We start from the raw sequence: 15558 nt of genomic DNA on the forward strand, positions 1-15558 counted from the left end.
GAGATGAAGCAAAGCTGAATTTTTCCGCTGTCGGCACTCTCACATCAGTGGATGTCCTGTTGGCTCCTGCAACATTTATTTCTCCAATCTTTAATTCCAACAGCCTTTGTAGTGTGTTAAGCTACAAACGCCCCTTTCTGCTTTCTTCGGCATGATTTGCGGATTGCGATGGCAGTGGAGCTCACGTGCTTTCTAATGGTTTGGGCCTCCGGTGATTGGAGACGGACCCCGGCCACACAATAAAGGACAAGATCCCTGCGCTACCCTCAGTGCTTAGGCACTGAAGAAAGAACGGGCCAAAACTGGGCCCATGTGAGTCTGATAAACAAGAGGAGAGGTCTAGTTGAAGTCACTTCTACTCAAGAAGGTGCCACCTGTTACTGTATCAAAATTTTCACAAACATACTCATGCAAGGATATCTACTGTTGGATAATTTGAGCTTAAACAATCCAAAATTATCTTATGGTATGTGTTTAATAAGGTTATCTTCATCTTCCATTAAACCTTTCATGGCCAACCAATTGCATTTCAGGTCTAAAACTTCATGAGAAACAGACCCACCTACGGGGTTCACAAACTGTTTTTCAGCACTACAGTATCTGTCTGGGCCAGCGTTGCTTTGAATATCGAGTAGGTTCTGTTGCTAATAACCTTGAAGTGGATGATATGGTTTTATTAATATTGGCATGGATGTACAGTTGGAAAATAGATCTCCCAATGCTTTGGGGATGCATCTTTTAGCACAGCAACAATTGACACAACATTAATATCAACTTCACAGAAATTGCTTCTCAGTCTTTTAGCTAAGGTCAAGCGCACTTTTTAAAGTGTAAAATTATTTTCCCAGCCAAGCAAACCTATTTTTATATGGTAATTATAAGAAATTCAATTCCAATCCAGGGTGTGTGTACAGAGCAAGTGGAAGACACCATAACTTAAGGAATATACGAATAGCTTCTTATATAGTAATTATTGCAAAGCTTCAGCATAGTAGACTTTAATTACTTTCAAAACTAAAAGAGTTGATCTTTTTTGGGTGCCCAGCTCTACCTTGAGTTTTAATCTAGGAAAGCCAATGGTTAACCAACACTTACTCACTGGCTGTGCAAAACAGTCAGAGAAGAGCTCTGCGACCTTAAGCTTTATCAGACATTAGGGAAATCAGGCTGAATATCGGTATCTTTGTTTATTTGTAGTGATAAGAGCAAAAGAGCTGAGAGAGGCAGAGAGTTAAAGCAGCTGAGAGGTCAGGGACTACGAAGCAGGGAGGGGTTCAGTGAGATGGTATCAGGAGAACATGAAACCAGAGACAAGAGACCTGTGAAACTCAAGGGGCCAGGGGATGAGTTCTGCAGTCCAGCATAAAATCTTGGCACAAAGAGAATCTTCTTAGCGGAGCGGAAATGACCTGCCAAGGGACGATCAGATCTGTCTCACTGGAACCCTGGCTCACGTGATTTGTCGATGTTCACAGGTCTCCTTTCCTCACCCACCAAGGTGACGCTATCCTCAACAGCAGCCAATCAGGACACATCGATTTAGGGGAGCTTCTGTGCATGATGGATGTCCCTGGGCTTAAGTGCTGGAAGGCCCATCGATTTATAGAGCACAGTGCGCTCACAGGTGTCGCAGAGAAATGGCACACTATACTAATGCATCATCGCTGAAAGGGTTGGGTAATGCAACAGGCCACCAGTATAAATAATGAAATCTAGGGTCATGCTACTGAAAATCTGACACAAGTAATAGCTTGCAATAAACCAGCCCGAGGGTCTTTCACAGTGAGAGACACCTGCTATCATTCTACTACTGGAACAAGTGTGTTTTAAATTGTCCCACACTAACTGGACCAATTTAGTGTGGAAAATAAAAAAAACTACAAATCCCCACAAATCAGCAACTACCAGAAAAATGAGCAACGGAATTCAAGTGTATTTAGATATAGGCTTACTGGAACATGCTGATGAGCAAAGTATAACACAAGACCAATTAACAGCCTCTTTTTTTTTTGCAGGCATCGAACTACAGCTCGTCCTCGTTACAACTTTACTCAAACTGTATTACAACTGCACTCAAAACCGATCATTCTCCTGCAGCTGTCAAAAGGAATATTCCCGTTATCGCTGCGAGCATGATGAACGTCATACCTCATCGTCAACAGAGGGGGACTTAATGACTTAATAGCTCTTCGAGATGCTAGCAATGCCAGCAGTTTCAGTTCCTGTCCCTTTGAAAGAGCCCAAATTAAAGATGGAGCTAAGGGCAGCCAGGACGTCCCTTCACAAAGGTTTAGACATACAAGTCACCACACCCCTCCTCCCCTGTGCAGAGTAATCATTTCCCTTCCTGCAAATCCTGTAGATAACACACAAGCTGAGGCTGCAGCTGCGGAGCGGAGCCGTGATTGTGCCACTGACTCTAATCTCAGGGTAGCTTTGCTGCTGGCAACTCCCAGCCCTGTGGAATGTTGTTATGCCCCACACCCACCCCATCTTAGACACAGGCTTTAGATGCCCACCCTGTCTCAGGAGAACACTGACCACTTTCATATCTCAGAAGAAAAAACCGCTGAGGGGTTAGGACATTCAACTGCAGGAAGTGTTTTAAGAGGAAGGGGTGGCATTCCGCTATCATTTTTCCCAGCAGTACTGCTTTCTTCCCATACATACACGTACTTTGCTCTGTTTTTCGAAACCCGAAAGTGCTTTACATCGCCTTTTCCTTGAATATCCCCAAAAAGGACAAAGGCTGCACAGCTGGTAAATGCCCCTCCCTAGAGAGCAGGATGGGCCCAATGAACTGGAGACTGTTCAAATCCAGACTGAGCTTCAGTCCCAAACCCAAACACAGTGAAAAACCTTCTCCCTTCCTCAGATTTTGTCAGTTATGCCGTGCTGAGATGGATTTCCAAAATCAAGCCCTTAAAATGCGCTCTATTTTCATTTCCAGGGGATACCCCTCATGCAGTATTGACAGGGTCGTCACCTGAGCCAAACCATCAACCAGAGGAGAATTGGCTACAAATGCAATCCTTCTGCCTAAAGGCTGTTTCTATTCCTAAGATCATCAAAGGTTACAAAGTATGACCTCTCAGCTGGATCCCTCTTACCTGATGTATCTATCATTTCATACGGCTGAATACCTAATCAACACAGCCATCTCCATAGAATTACCTTTACTTGTTCCTTTTCAGGCAGTGAGCTCTGACACAGCTATCCACTTGCACAAACACAGGCTGTGCTAATACCTAACCACCACCGGATTTCCAAAAGAGGATGGCCGGCATGTGGTGGGGGGACACCGGGTTCAAGACCAACTAGTTACCTGACATTAGCACCGGCACGACCTGGGCACCAGTGAGTCCTGTCCTGTTTTCAGTGACTGCTGCATCAGTCCTCAGCTAGGCATGCACATTCTGCTGTTTGTATTACAGGGTGTGTCATTCAAAGGGTTGATAACACAGATATTTGAAAAAAAAAACAGATTATTAACATTCATATTGACAATTTAGCAAGTACAAATTTATACAACTGAGCACTTTATTGGACAAATCTAAGTGAAGTATCTTACTCTAGGGTAAAACAGAAACACAACTTTCCAGTGACAGGTCCAAAGCCTTAAAGACTACTCCACAAGACATATTGTTTTGATAAGGATGTGTATATGTTCATTTCTGCTGTCCTGATTTCGTGGGGAGATTATAATAGTGGGTTAGACTTTATAGTAATAGATCATTGCAGAAATAACTGCTGATTCTGCATAAATAAATCAGACTAGATTAGAAATAGTAACAGAATCCTAACCCATAACAATAATTATAAAGTATGGAAACAAATGTGGTCTTTAGAGAAACAATCCTAAACAATAAAATAAATGTCCATATTTTTGGCATGGCTTTTATCTTTTACCAGGAAAAGGCTTGCAATTTTTGTAACTTATTACTGAAGCCCTATTATTCATTGGAGTTAGTTTCTTCCTTCTCCTGGAGAAACGCCCAGTTTATCATTTAATCAACACCGCACCACTCAGAAGAAGCCATAAAGATTAAAATATAACCTGTAAGATGGAACCAGTGCAATCTGAAAATTAAACTCCACAAGCCAACAATTACCCTAAAAGGACAGCCTTAATTGAAAAGGATAAGAGTTAAGAAAAGAAAGACATTGCCATTTTACACTTAAAAGAGAGAGTGTAATGAGATAAGGAAATTCAGAACAACCAAGAGCTCTGAATCAACCAAAGAATTGATTAATGAGACCAAGGTACACCTACAGACCTTTACATTATAAGACAATGAGGCATACCAGAATTCACTCACTAGCAGCATTAATTAACAAAAAAACTAATCAACAAAAAATCATTAAAGTATATCTGCTAAGTAGCCATTATGAATTATTTCTAGTAGGAAAGAAATCCTAGAGATTCATTTTTTTGTTCACATTTTTTCTGTAAGAACTCAACAGAAGAGTTTCTCCACTGTGACTTTGCTGAGCTAAGACTTCCAAATTGTGTGTCAGATGTGTGCTTTGCAACTCACAACATGAGTAACCGTTAAAGGAGATATAAGTACAAATATAGACCTTTGGGTCTGAATAAGAGCAAGTAAACACTACCCTGACAGTTTTTAAAGCCTGCTTTGAAAACATGCCAAGTTTACCTTAAGGAAAGCATATAAATGTCAGTATTCTGGAAATCCATAAAACACTGCACATTTTCTAACACACTCACCCATCACAAGAAGGTAGAAAATTGCTTTTTTAAAGACAAGATCTGTAGTTACCTGCTACCTGCAAATAATCGGGCATTGTTCTAGCAGGGACAAAGAGCTCTAACCCACCTGAAGGAGCACCTCTTAATGCAACACAATTATCATTCCACAGACCTCTCTCATTGGTGATCACAATCATCACTACAGAACCTACAGGCCTCACAGGAACTAACTACTGTACTTCTCTTTGCCTTCACTACTAAACACTCTCTCAATCTCCACAGGCTAAACTAGAAATCTAGGTGCAGATGCTCAGCTTGGCGAAACTCTGCATTTTTGTCCTTCTCGTAATCCTAGCACTTACATTTGGAGAATTTATGCCAGCACATGTACTGTATAGATCATCTACATGTAGAGGCATAATACTTGGTTTGCACTCTTGGGAGTATTGAAACAGATGTGCTGTCTTAACTGATACTTCGTGCAGAGACAGGCAGAGCAGATTGTTTACGATCTGTGCTATTCAGCAGCAAAGGAATTTTCTTTTACATCAGGATCCAGTTGTGGCAATCTTCGGGTTTTATCATTGATGAAGAACAGAATCACAGTTGTCAAAGGCAGCTAGTGGCTTGTGCCAGTTTTCAAATCAGTGGCAGTAATTTCCCAAAGGAGCTGGATAACAGAACACAAGCATATCTCCAATTTAAAGTTAGAGGAAATAGAAACAATGGTGAGCCAGCTTGAAGGCCATAAAACTACATCTCCCAGAGACCCCTGGCACTCTAGAGAAGAAGAGGCTATTAGGTGATCTGACACAGCTGGAGGATAGCACCTGCCTCATGTGCAGGTTAAGTATGGGGATACCAGAGTTTGTGTTTTAGACCAACGAGCAAGAGTCAAGGAGAATGTTAGGAATACAAAGATCCTAAGAAGGAAGGATATTTTTCTGGGAAACAGATATTTTGAAGGAGAAACTGGAAGGCGCCCCTTGACTTTGAACTGGCTGACCAACATGATTTGGTTTAAGCAAAAACCTGAAGTGGTCTGAAGCGGTCATCACATACGAGATCGGAAAAACGTATTCTTTTTTTCCAGCATAAAAAAAAAACATTTGTGTTTTCGTAGTCACACTAGTGTTTTGTTGCTGAAACCCGCCCACAGAAAGATACCAGAAAATAAAAAAAACACAAAGATGTGTTTTGGAATGTTCTTATCTGAAGTCTTTTCTCACTTTGGGTTCATGTACAAAATATCAAACAATATAATGACCATGAAAGAGAACAGCTAAACATCCCAAGTTTTTTTAAGTACATGTAAATTCCAAACCATGAGATATAATGGCTTAATACAATGCTCTTAGGTGAAACAAACTGAAAATGAAAATCAGTTTATTTTGATACAATGATGTAACTAGTCCAGCAAGACTGAATCACTCTGGATATCAAGAGGTGACTTCAGGTTACTGTATCTTTTGTTGTATCAGAGGCAGTGAAGACATTAAATGTCCTGAGGTACCTGAATACAAGAGGAGAAAAGGCTCAAATTTCCTGGGTTAATTCCAATCCAGATAACTACAAAAATCGAGACAGGATGAAACTCAGATAAGAGACCTTCAAATCCTTGGAAATGAAGAGAAAGGGTGAAAAGAGCAGATGTAAACAGGGTGGCAGTGTATCTTTCTGGCTGGAAATACCTGGCTTTGGAAAATAATACTGTGGCATCAATCAATGTCATCACAGCTTCACCTAAATGGGATGGGATATGGAAAATGACGGAGTCACATGGAATATTTTTCCATATGGAGAAAGAATTGCTGTACACACCCAGCAGTTCTGGCAGCCTAACAGTGAATGATGTTTATTTCCATTAACTTCTTCCTTACTGGACACAAAGGGACTGGGGGTGTTTAATTTTCTTGGCAGCAAAGGAGTAAATGCCCAATTTCACCACCTCAGAGAGAAAGCACACCCACCCCCTTCCTCACTCTCTCCCCATCCCCCATGGAAACACAGAAAGAGCCACCTCATGAATATGCATGCGTGTCATTGTCACTGTAGCTGATAGGAGTGGGAGAGGGAACAAAGCACATGACCCCTAAATTCAGAATCTCCCTTTATCTCCTCGGCATCTGGAGTTTTAAAGGGAAATTCCAAACCTGCACCCCATTGTGTCATGAAAGAAGCGGTTATACGAGGCCAGAAAACAAATACCACAGTATCTCCCTCAATGGCAGAACCTAGTGGTAAGTTCAAATTTCACGAATGTGTACGGCACAGGATATAAACCACACTCCTGATGTGATCAAGACTAACAACACGTGTCATGAAGCACCAGTAGCGTGGGTCTCTAAACTGTTCTATCCCGGACAGCTTAACCACACGTGGTGACTGCTAGACGGAAACAAATACACTGTCCAAATGCTCCTTCACCTCTCTCTCTCTGTCTCGTGTCTCTGTCTCTCTTGCCTGCCAGCACTGAGGATATGTGCCACCTCACCTCAGAGCTCATTCGCTCCAGCCCTGCCAACCCGAGGGTCTCCAGCCTATTGAGACTTCTCTCTGGTCCTCAGCTTGGGGGAGGGGGGATCACTGCAGCAGACCAGACACCCCTACTGATGAGCTGGCTAGGAATCTCAGGAGAGGCAGGGAGCACATTTAGACGAGTAAGCAAAGCACTGCATTAAGCTCCCAGCCTTGTGCTATTTGCCAAAACCACCAGTGGGTTCCAGCTGAGCTACCACACTCTCTGGTATTGGGTGAAACGAGGAGAAAGTAATGCCTCAGTCCAATTCAGTACTGAATTGTGCCTGTGTACTCCCCTCCCTCTCCCACCAGCTATGTTTGGGATTATCAGTCCACACTAAAACAGGAAAAAAAATATAAAACCTTGAGAAAATAAAAAAGGGTGAAACTAGGATTGTTTTATACAACATACCCTTGTACTGGCTATAGCTCCTTGTACTTTCCCACAAAAGGCAGGCGGACATGCTGCTGCAAGTTTTTCCTGGTAACGCTGAGACCGTTAACTCTCATTAAAGCAGCGAACCCCTAAAACAAAGGGATTCTTCCACCTTTTCTCCAGTTGCCAAGGCACTGCCAGTTTTACTAGAGGGAAACAGGTCAGACACTAGAGCTCACCAGTAAATCACTTGTCCCCGAACCAGGAGGCACAATACTACAGAAAACCAAGAGAAACACAGGCAGACTTTCAATTCTGAACTTGTTATACAAAAGAACCAAAGCACACTTTAAAACATCTGTCCAATTTACATTTGATACTTAAACCAAGTCATAACCTGCATTACCTGTCATTACAAGATACAAAAGTATTCCAGCTGACAGGTACAATAAAATGATGAAATACTGTGAAAGACTCAAAAATAAAACACCTTTCAATGCTGAATTTAAATTCCCCACAAGCTTTTACAGCTCTCGAAGGTGAAATGCTTTATCTGTCTAGTTTTCTTATGGCAGAGGAAATTAAGTTTTGCACAGCGACAAAGCTCAATAATGGTGCCTGTCTCATTCTCACATCAGATTTAGCCTTTTTCTGCTTGTTTTAGCAATATCCTGCTCGTCTGCTATCTGGAACATCTGATATCAAAGATGACAGAAAGCCTGCTCATCTGGTCCGAAATATTGCAATCTCCATGCTTCTGCCAATCAAAGAGGTGACTAAGGAGAAACACAGCAGGCATTATGCTAAGCAAATTCATATTTTTAAAGGCAGGAGATGCACAAGATTTCAACCACCAAAATCAATATAAAACTTTCAGCAACAGCAGAAACTCTCCTTGTAAATGAAGTGTATCTAGATCCTGGATGAACAAACAGAAAAGACAGCTCAGAAACTTTATGGGGGCTCTCAATGGGACTTTTACATATAGAGTATTACACTCCTGTTTGATTCCAAATGCTCTACTGTTTCAGTCTCTGTTAAACTTCATTCAGTGTTTTCCTCATATAACCTTCTTCTCAAAACTGTACCAACTGAGAGATATCACAACTGAGCTTTGCAATAATTCTAGGTTAAGGGCATTCCTCTTTGTTAGTCATGTATGGTGTAGAACTTCAGTACATTGTGGGAAACAGACACATTTAAACTTTTCACCCAAGAGAAAACAGAACCCAGAATCTTTGATTACTTACACTAAGTTATTGTTCAAATCCAAACCATATGACGAATTAAAGAGATGTTTCTCAAGTTGGTCTTCCAACTGAAAACTGTAGCTTTAAACAAACACAACCTGTTGTCTGCTGCTTGTGCACATGACATTATTTTTCTGTTGGTAATAAGGTCATCACTGTCTGATCCTTGAGGAAAAAAGAGAAACCAAGAACGAGAGCAAAGGGTTAACCTAAAGGACAAGCTCCAGGCTCACACTGGACAGGAATAGCAGCGCAATCTTATACTGCCAGCCAGCCTATGACACTGTCAAAATGGCAATTCACCCAACTGTCCTGGCAGTCCTGTGCCCCAGGGTTCTGAGACAGTAAGAGATCTATATGTATTGGATTGGTTCTCATTCCTGTATAGCTGAGATCTCAAATAGAGGTCCAATGTCTTCTTCTACTATAGCTGATTATGCAAAACACTTGCTTATTTACTGTACCTACAAAACACCCTGGGGACAAGTTAGAAGTACTAGAATTATACAGCTAATTAAAAATGTAGCGTTTATTAAACAACTAGTCAAACTATGCAGATGGCAGATCTAGTGGAGCAAATACCAGAAGATACCAGTCAGGGAGCCATGTGTCCACCCGTGGCTGGAGTAAGAGATGTTACAGTAAGTGCGCAAAGATACAGTTCTTCAAATCAGACAGAAAGCTGAGATCCATAAGGCCATATATTGAATACTCATTGATCCGTTCAGTTAAATAAACATACAGGGTATGTTTCAGGTAAAGTATAGAATGTTTATTCTCAAATGCGACCACTGACTTGAAATCCGTTAAATCGATGTAATCTCTTTTTTTTAAAAAAATGGCCAACAGTGTTAAACGATATTTTTTCTGCAAAGTGTAATGATAGTATGGGGCTATAATAATTAAAACCGTGTCGTCTTTGTATAACACGTCATAACAGCAACCAATGAAAATATGGTTAATATATTAACATTTGAACAGGTAGTTACAGGAAAGAAATTAAGGCAGTTTTGTTAATTAAATTCGTGTTGCTTATTACGTCCTGCTTGCAACATAGTAAACTATTTTGAAAGCCACGTTATGACAACTGTTCACTTTGTGGTCCTTACTAGAGAATAATAAAACAGCTGTATCATTAGTAATCTGATGTTCACACCCTTATCATAAAGCCTACCTAGAACATTTATGGTATTTCATGATTCACACCAAGTCAGATAGTTTTACTAATTAGAATTTGACTTCAGGCGGTTCAAAGCTCGACTTGATGTCTTAAAACGTAGCCTAGTTTTTATCAGCCACACAAACAGGTTTATATAATAACGAAGCAATACAGTTTTAAGTGATACATGTGTTGTAACACCGTGATTTTAACTTTCACAGAAATAGGCTCCCACTAAAGGCTATCTACATTATATTTCCAACTGTTACCAGCAAGCAAAAAAAGTCGAAGCTTCGTAATGCCGAATGATACGTAGAATCTTCTGTGTGATTTGAAAAGTTCGCCAATGAATCGCTATTTTGCACGTAAGGAACAGTCGTGAGAACCGTGCTGTAACATTCACTTACTTTACTCAGATCCAGCGAGCTGTATGCCACGAATCCACCTTTGTCAACGCAGCGTTGTACAACCTCTTTGTATAAGCACCCACATGTATATTCTTATTAGTTAGTAATCGATAACTGCCCCACAGACCGCCACTGCTGGCTGCGAATGCGCTGGCAGTGCCTTTGTGGGGGTAATTCAGTCTTCAGCCATGTCCAGCTTTCGGACCATCTGCGTTTGCAAGAAAAGGACACATGTACCCGAACAGAAAAGACCTCAAGCAATCGACTCGCGGAAAACAACGTCGGAGTTGGTCAGCAATGGGGATATTCCATGTTATCTCAGCAGACCCTTCCCACTAGTATAATCCCGAGTGCAGCGCTCCTTTGTTAACGCGAATCCAAGATCTGTTCCGCAAGCTCTGTTTGAGAAGATATATATATTTTTTAAATGCTCAGATGTATACATTTGTGGGGAAAAAGGTGAGTCTAAAATCCAAATAAAGTAAGGGCTGGCTTTGTATTAGGTCTTACATGCCATTATTATCATTATTATTATTAACACCGCTAACAAACGTCCGCATCAAAACAAGAAAAAGGGAAAGTCGTTGCTTTTTACCGGCGCCCCCAGCCTACTGCGTATGCTATAACTAAATCCCGAACAGCTGTACAGCACACTCTCCTGCTCCAACTGATTTCTCACCAAGAGATAGAAACTGGGAGCCGGGGATTGGATGGAGCTGGGCGGCCGCTACCTCCTGACTCGCAGATCCAGCGAGCAATCCGGGTGCGGGAAGCAGGAGAGAGAGGTGGGAACTGGATACTGTTACAAGACAGCCGCCAGTCTCTCCGCCTGCCTTGGCATCCTTCTAGAGCCTCTGTATCTGTAATCTGCCCTGCGAGACCTGCAGGATTTAAGCAGTTTCGCAGAACGCTAGCGTAACGGTAACAGAACTGCGTGTGCGTCTCTTTTTCATTGCTTCTCTCATTGAGCGCTGACCTATATTGCTCCGTCGTTAATGATACTGAAGCAATATTTTAGACCATATTACACAGCAATACCCTAAACCTTATGATTTATTCGTTCATGACTCATTGCACAAAGCTAAAATGTCACCTAAAACACCTTTCACCTCTTGCATAGGTGACTGACTTAACCATACACAGAATTGCGCATTCTCGATGGTGAAGTACTGTACATCTGTTCGAGGCGCTGACTGCTTCCACTTGGTGTTCATTGCAGGTTTTGAGTGTGAAAGAATAATCTTACACGACAGTGGTTGATGGTTGCATAATAGAACTGGGTTTTGAAGGCCAGCAACACCGCAATTTCATTCACACATCCCGTTTGAGAGCTGCTGTTTGCAAGTCATAATTCGGCTTCTTTGAGCCGGCGTTTACGATTTCTAAACGTTATTTTGGACGGCTGTGGCGGTTTGGAAAAACGCCTATGTTTACTCCAAGAACCTATGTGAGTATTAATTATTGACCACGTGGAGTCAACAACACGCGAGCACAAACCCAGAAGAGTTAATTTTCTCCACTGAGTCACTGAACCAATCACAGCTACAGCTCCCTCATAAACCATGAGCCAATAGGAAGAAACCACAGGGAAATGAAACACCCCCCCTAGAAGTTCAGACAGCATTCCTGGTTGCCATGGAAGCTCATTTTTGGTTGCAGATGGGGGGTCAAGCAGGCAGAGGGACACTACAATGAGTCCTCAGTAACCTGTGGTCAGATTCTGTGCTGGGTCTTTAGAATAAAGATAATACAGAAACAGGCCACAAACTGCATTTAATAACATTTTTTATTCTTTCATGTATCGCAGCAAGCACCCAGGGAATTTAAACCTAGTTTCGGCATGACCTGCTGAAAACAGAAAAACGGTGACATGTGAGCAGTTCTCTATACACAACAACGTGCGGAAAAACAGGATACCACCAAGCTACAAATAAGTTAAACAGCTTGTGATATTGTTTCGCAATTTAAATCCTTAAGTTAAACAAGTATCAAAGCACTTAAAGGGTGTGGTTTGCCACTAAAATTAAAATGCAACACACAAGAAATGTTGACCTCTCTTTCCCAGATTCTGGGTACAGAGGATAATTTCCGCACAGAAGCAGGTTTGTGCCAATCTTTGACTTTGATTGTCCAAGCCTGCCTTCCATTCTGTGAGATCTCACACCAGTACATGCAGGGTTCATGCCAGGGCAGTCCAACTGTCTTGACTTCTGACACCCCTTTAGATTTTAAGGAGATTATGATTATTTCCACTAAGTGAATTTCACTTAGAGCCCAGTAAGGCCAAGCGAATAGGACAGTATAGGTTCTTTGAAATAAATTGACAGACAGCCTGTCACAGTTAAAGAAGAAGTGACGAGCACATTGAAGGTTTTGTTAAAGGAGATCCGTTTCTCTTTACATCGTTTTGCTCTCCACCTCTGACCCCAGCAACGATTCACCATGGAAACAGACTCCGCGGTAGCTTGCAAATCAATCTCTTGAGTTAAACTGGGACTGGTAGTTGGTCTCTCCTTGCCCTCTCCAGAGAATAACATTGATTAGCTGTCTGGAGCAATTCGGACAATGTCCCATCAAACTGATCTCTCAGTCTATATGCAATGGGAGTTACAGTGCATTCGCCTTGTGGGAACAGTTTGCAACTGAGGCAAGACATCGCTGGATCGAATTCTACTATGTTGACAAGGTTGTGCATTTTAATAAATGTGGCCTGTGCCTTGGTGTTTTGCTGATTAGCCATCAGAAGAGCTCTGAAGGATCTTTCTTGTTCCCCATCTGGTTCCTGTCCAGATTAGAGCAGCATGAGAATTAGGAATATTGTCATTTTTGGAAACAAGACCACTTTTCTGATAGGAGTTAAGTGTGGGGCTAAGAGAGTAAGAGGACAAGGAGAAGCACTCTGGTTGAAGAGTGGCTTCAGAGAGGCAGAGAGGCCTAGAATCCAGAATTAATGTTGAGCTGTCCAAGGAGAGGCCTGTTTAACTGACTCCTGTATTTGTCATGTAACAGTTGGTGATAACGATCCGTCTAAGCTAACAGCAAGAGCATTTCACTAGATGCATTGATGGTATAAAGTGACGCCAGAGAACGAGAACAGCGAGGGTTTTTAAAAGCACATCAAGCCAGCTGCTACTGCACGTCCATCTAGAAGCATCACTTCGCACTCGAGAGTCCGGCTCCACAAACCATTAACATTAGAGGGGCCAGGAAAGTAGAGGCGATATTTACAGGGAGGGGAGTGCAGACTCAAAGCAATTAAAAATAGCAGTGCACGTTCTCAGATTTCTGATGGAATCCGGGCAGCCAAGCCCAAGTCTGTGAAACTCCAAGCCTGGGGCTCTGTGAGGCGTGCCTCCCAGTATCCAGGAAACACTCGTAATAAAGCACCAGTGTGTCACTACATAGCTTCAGGGTGGAGTCTAGCTGGGTAAAAGAAGCATTGATAATGCAACATCAATAGTTTTGGTCACAGAACCCATGGTCACAGCCAAAGAAGCTCATTGATTTAAAGGTAATGCACTCGATGCTATACAGTACAAAGCTGAACTTGCCATGCAGTAGTTACCATCGATCCTGCATCCTAGCTGCAGTCCTTAAACTTCAGCTGAGCATCTCCAAACCTTGCCTGTAAGGGTCCCCCAGCTGAGCAAGTATGTATTTCCTGTACAGCTTAAGAATGATATCCTGCACACTTCCAGCTACAGGCACAGTATAATGTAGAGGTCTGACTGCAGACGCATTCGTGGTTCGAAAACCCAGGTTTGTTCCTGCACAGTGCCTGCATATTGTTTTGAAAAAGAGTAACACAATCACAATCAGGTCTTCAAAATTAACAGCGGACGTGGCTGCACATCAATTTCTTGGAGATCTCCGAACAGAGAGGTTGAGAACATGCTCGGAGATCGATAGGTTGCTATGAACAGTACTTGGACCAGTGAAAACTGGTGTTCTCATATTCATCACTATTTTCCCCAGTTTTCTTGAACTTCTACTGTGCTTTGGATGTATTTGAAATTACTTTTAACAGTTATGGAAAAGGGGCACACTCAATCTTAGCCAATTCAACATTGTCAATGTACAGTAGCACAGCACACTCCGTTTCTTAAATTCTTTTTTTTCCATTTCTTACTGTATGTATTTTGCTCAACATTAGGAGCTTCTTCATGTTTCACATCTCTTAATATTGGGGATGAAATATACTTCCTGCAATGTTTAAGAGCAGTGTAAGCTCCACATGACCACCTGTAGCTCTAATCTCCTAATGAGACAAGTTCTCCTAGTCCAGCCAAGAGAGGACATCAAATTCAAGTGAAAAATAAAATACTGCCAATTAAAAGCAGTCATGTGTCCACCATTCAGCCTGCCTTTTATAGATAGTGCAAAGAGAAACTCTACGTCTTGATCATCTTGTGACTAATCAATGCAGGCAATGATCTAGAAGACCATGTTTCAGAAGAAGTTAGAATGAGAAACAATAGTATTAGCACCCATAGGGTGGCTACTGACCGCAGACACTATGGCTGAACTCCTAAAGACACCTGCAGCACGGGGAATTATTCACTCAAAAAGCACATATGTTTTGTCCATTTTCTTAAGGAGAAATCAGTATTTACAGTGTGTGAAATAGATTCAGATCAGCAATTTCTTCAGGGTCAGTTCACAGTTTGTAGATTATTTTCTTTGAAGGCTAACTTTTAGGTACAAGCATAAATGAAATCCGAGGAAGGAGACAAGGAAGCCCTTAATGTTATGTCTACAGTTCCTGTACTACTCCTCTCTCTTAGCTTAGTCACAGTAATACCAGGGTGTGCAGGATGGCTGGAGCGGAGTGGCAGAGCAGAGCTCACTGCCAGGACTGGCATAGCACCCTCTGTCTGGGCTGACTATTCATAGACAATGACCCACATTCCTGAGACTGTGGCTGCTGGACAGAAACACTCCCCTTGTGACTTCAGACACGTGACTCCTTCAACACCCTGTAGGGTGCATGGGACAGATTATAGCAGAGTGGGCCTTTTCGAAACCCAGCTGACAACAGCATTACCTTTTCAGACTCCTTTGAAAACATCTGTTTCTTTTTATCCCTTGGATAGCGTGTTAGGAAAATGATGTACTGAGAAAAACTGCTTCGGCTT

General features: G+C 42.0%; 1 protein-coding gene across 13 annotated transcripts in view; it reads right to left on the minus strand.

Moving 5' to 3' along the window:
• Window positions 1-15558, minus strand: part of LOC148816790 (pleckstrin homology-like domain family B member 1) — an 88715-nt gene that overhangs the window by 52206 nt on the left and 20951 nt on the right. For 12 of the 13 annotated variants that reach the window (XM_088939924.1, XM_088939916.1, XM_088939922.1 and 9 more), the window contains exon 1: window positions 10424-11090. The exons of the other annotated variant lie outside the window; for it this stretch is intronic. The gene's annotated coding sequence lies outside the window, so the exon portion shown is untranslated. Of the gene's footprint in view, window positions 1-10423; window positions 11091-15558 lie in introns of those variants that run through there. 13 annotated transcript variants of the gene reach the window in all.

The sequence above is a fragment of the Atractosteus spatula genome, chromosome 22, assembly GCF_055471065.1.
Source record: "Atractosteus spatula isolate fAtrSpa1 chromosome 22, fAtrSpa1.hap1, whole genome shotgun sequence".
Taxonomy (NCBI): Eukaryota; Metazoa; Chordata; class Actinopteri; order Semionotiformes; family Lepisosteidae; genus Atractosteus; species Atractosteus spatula.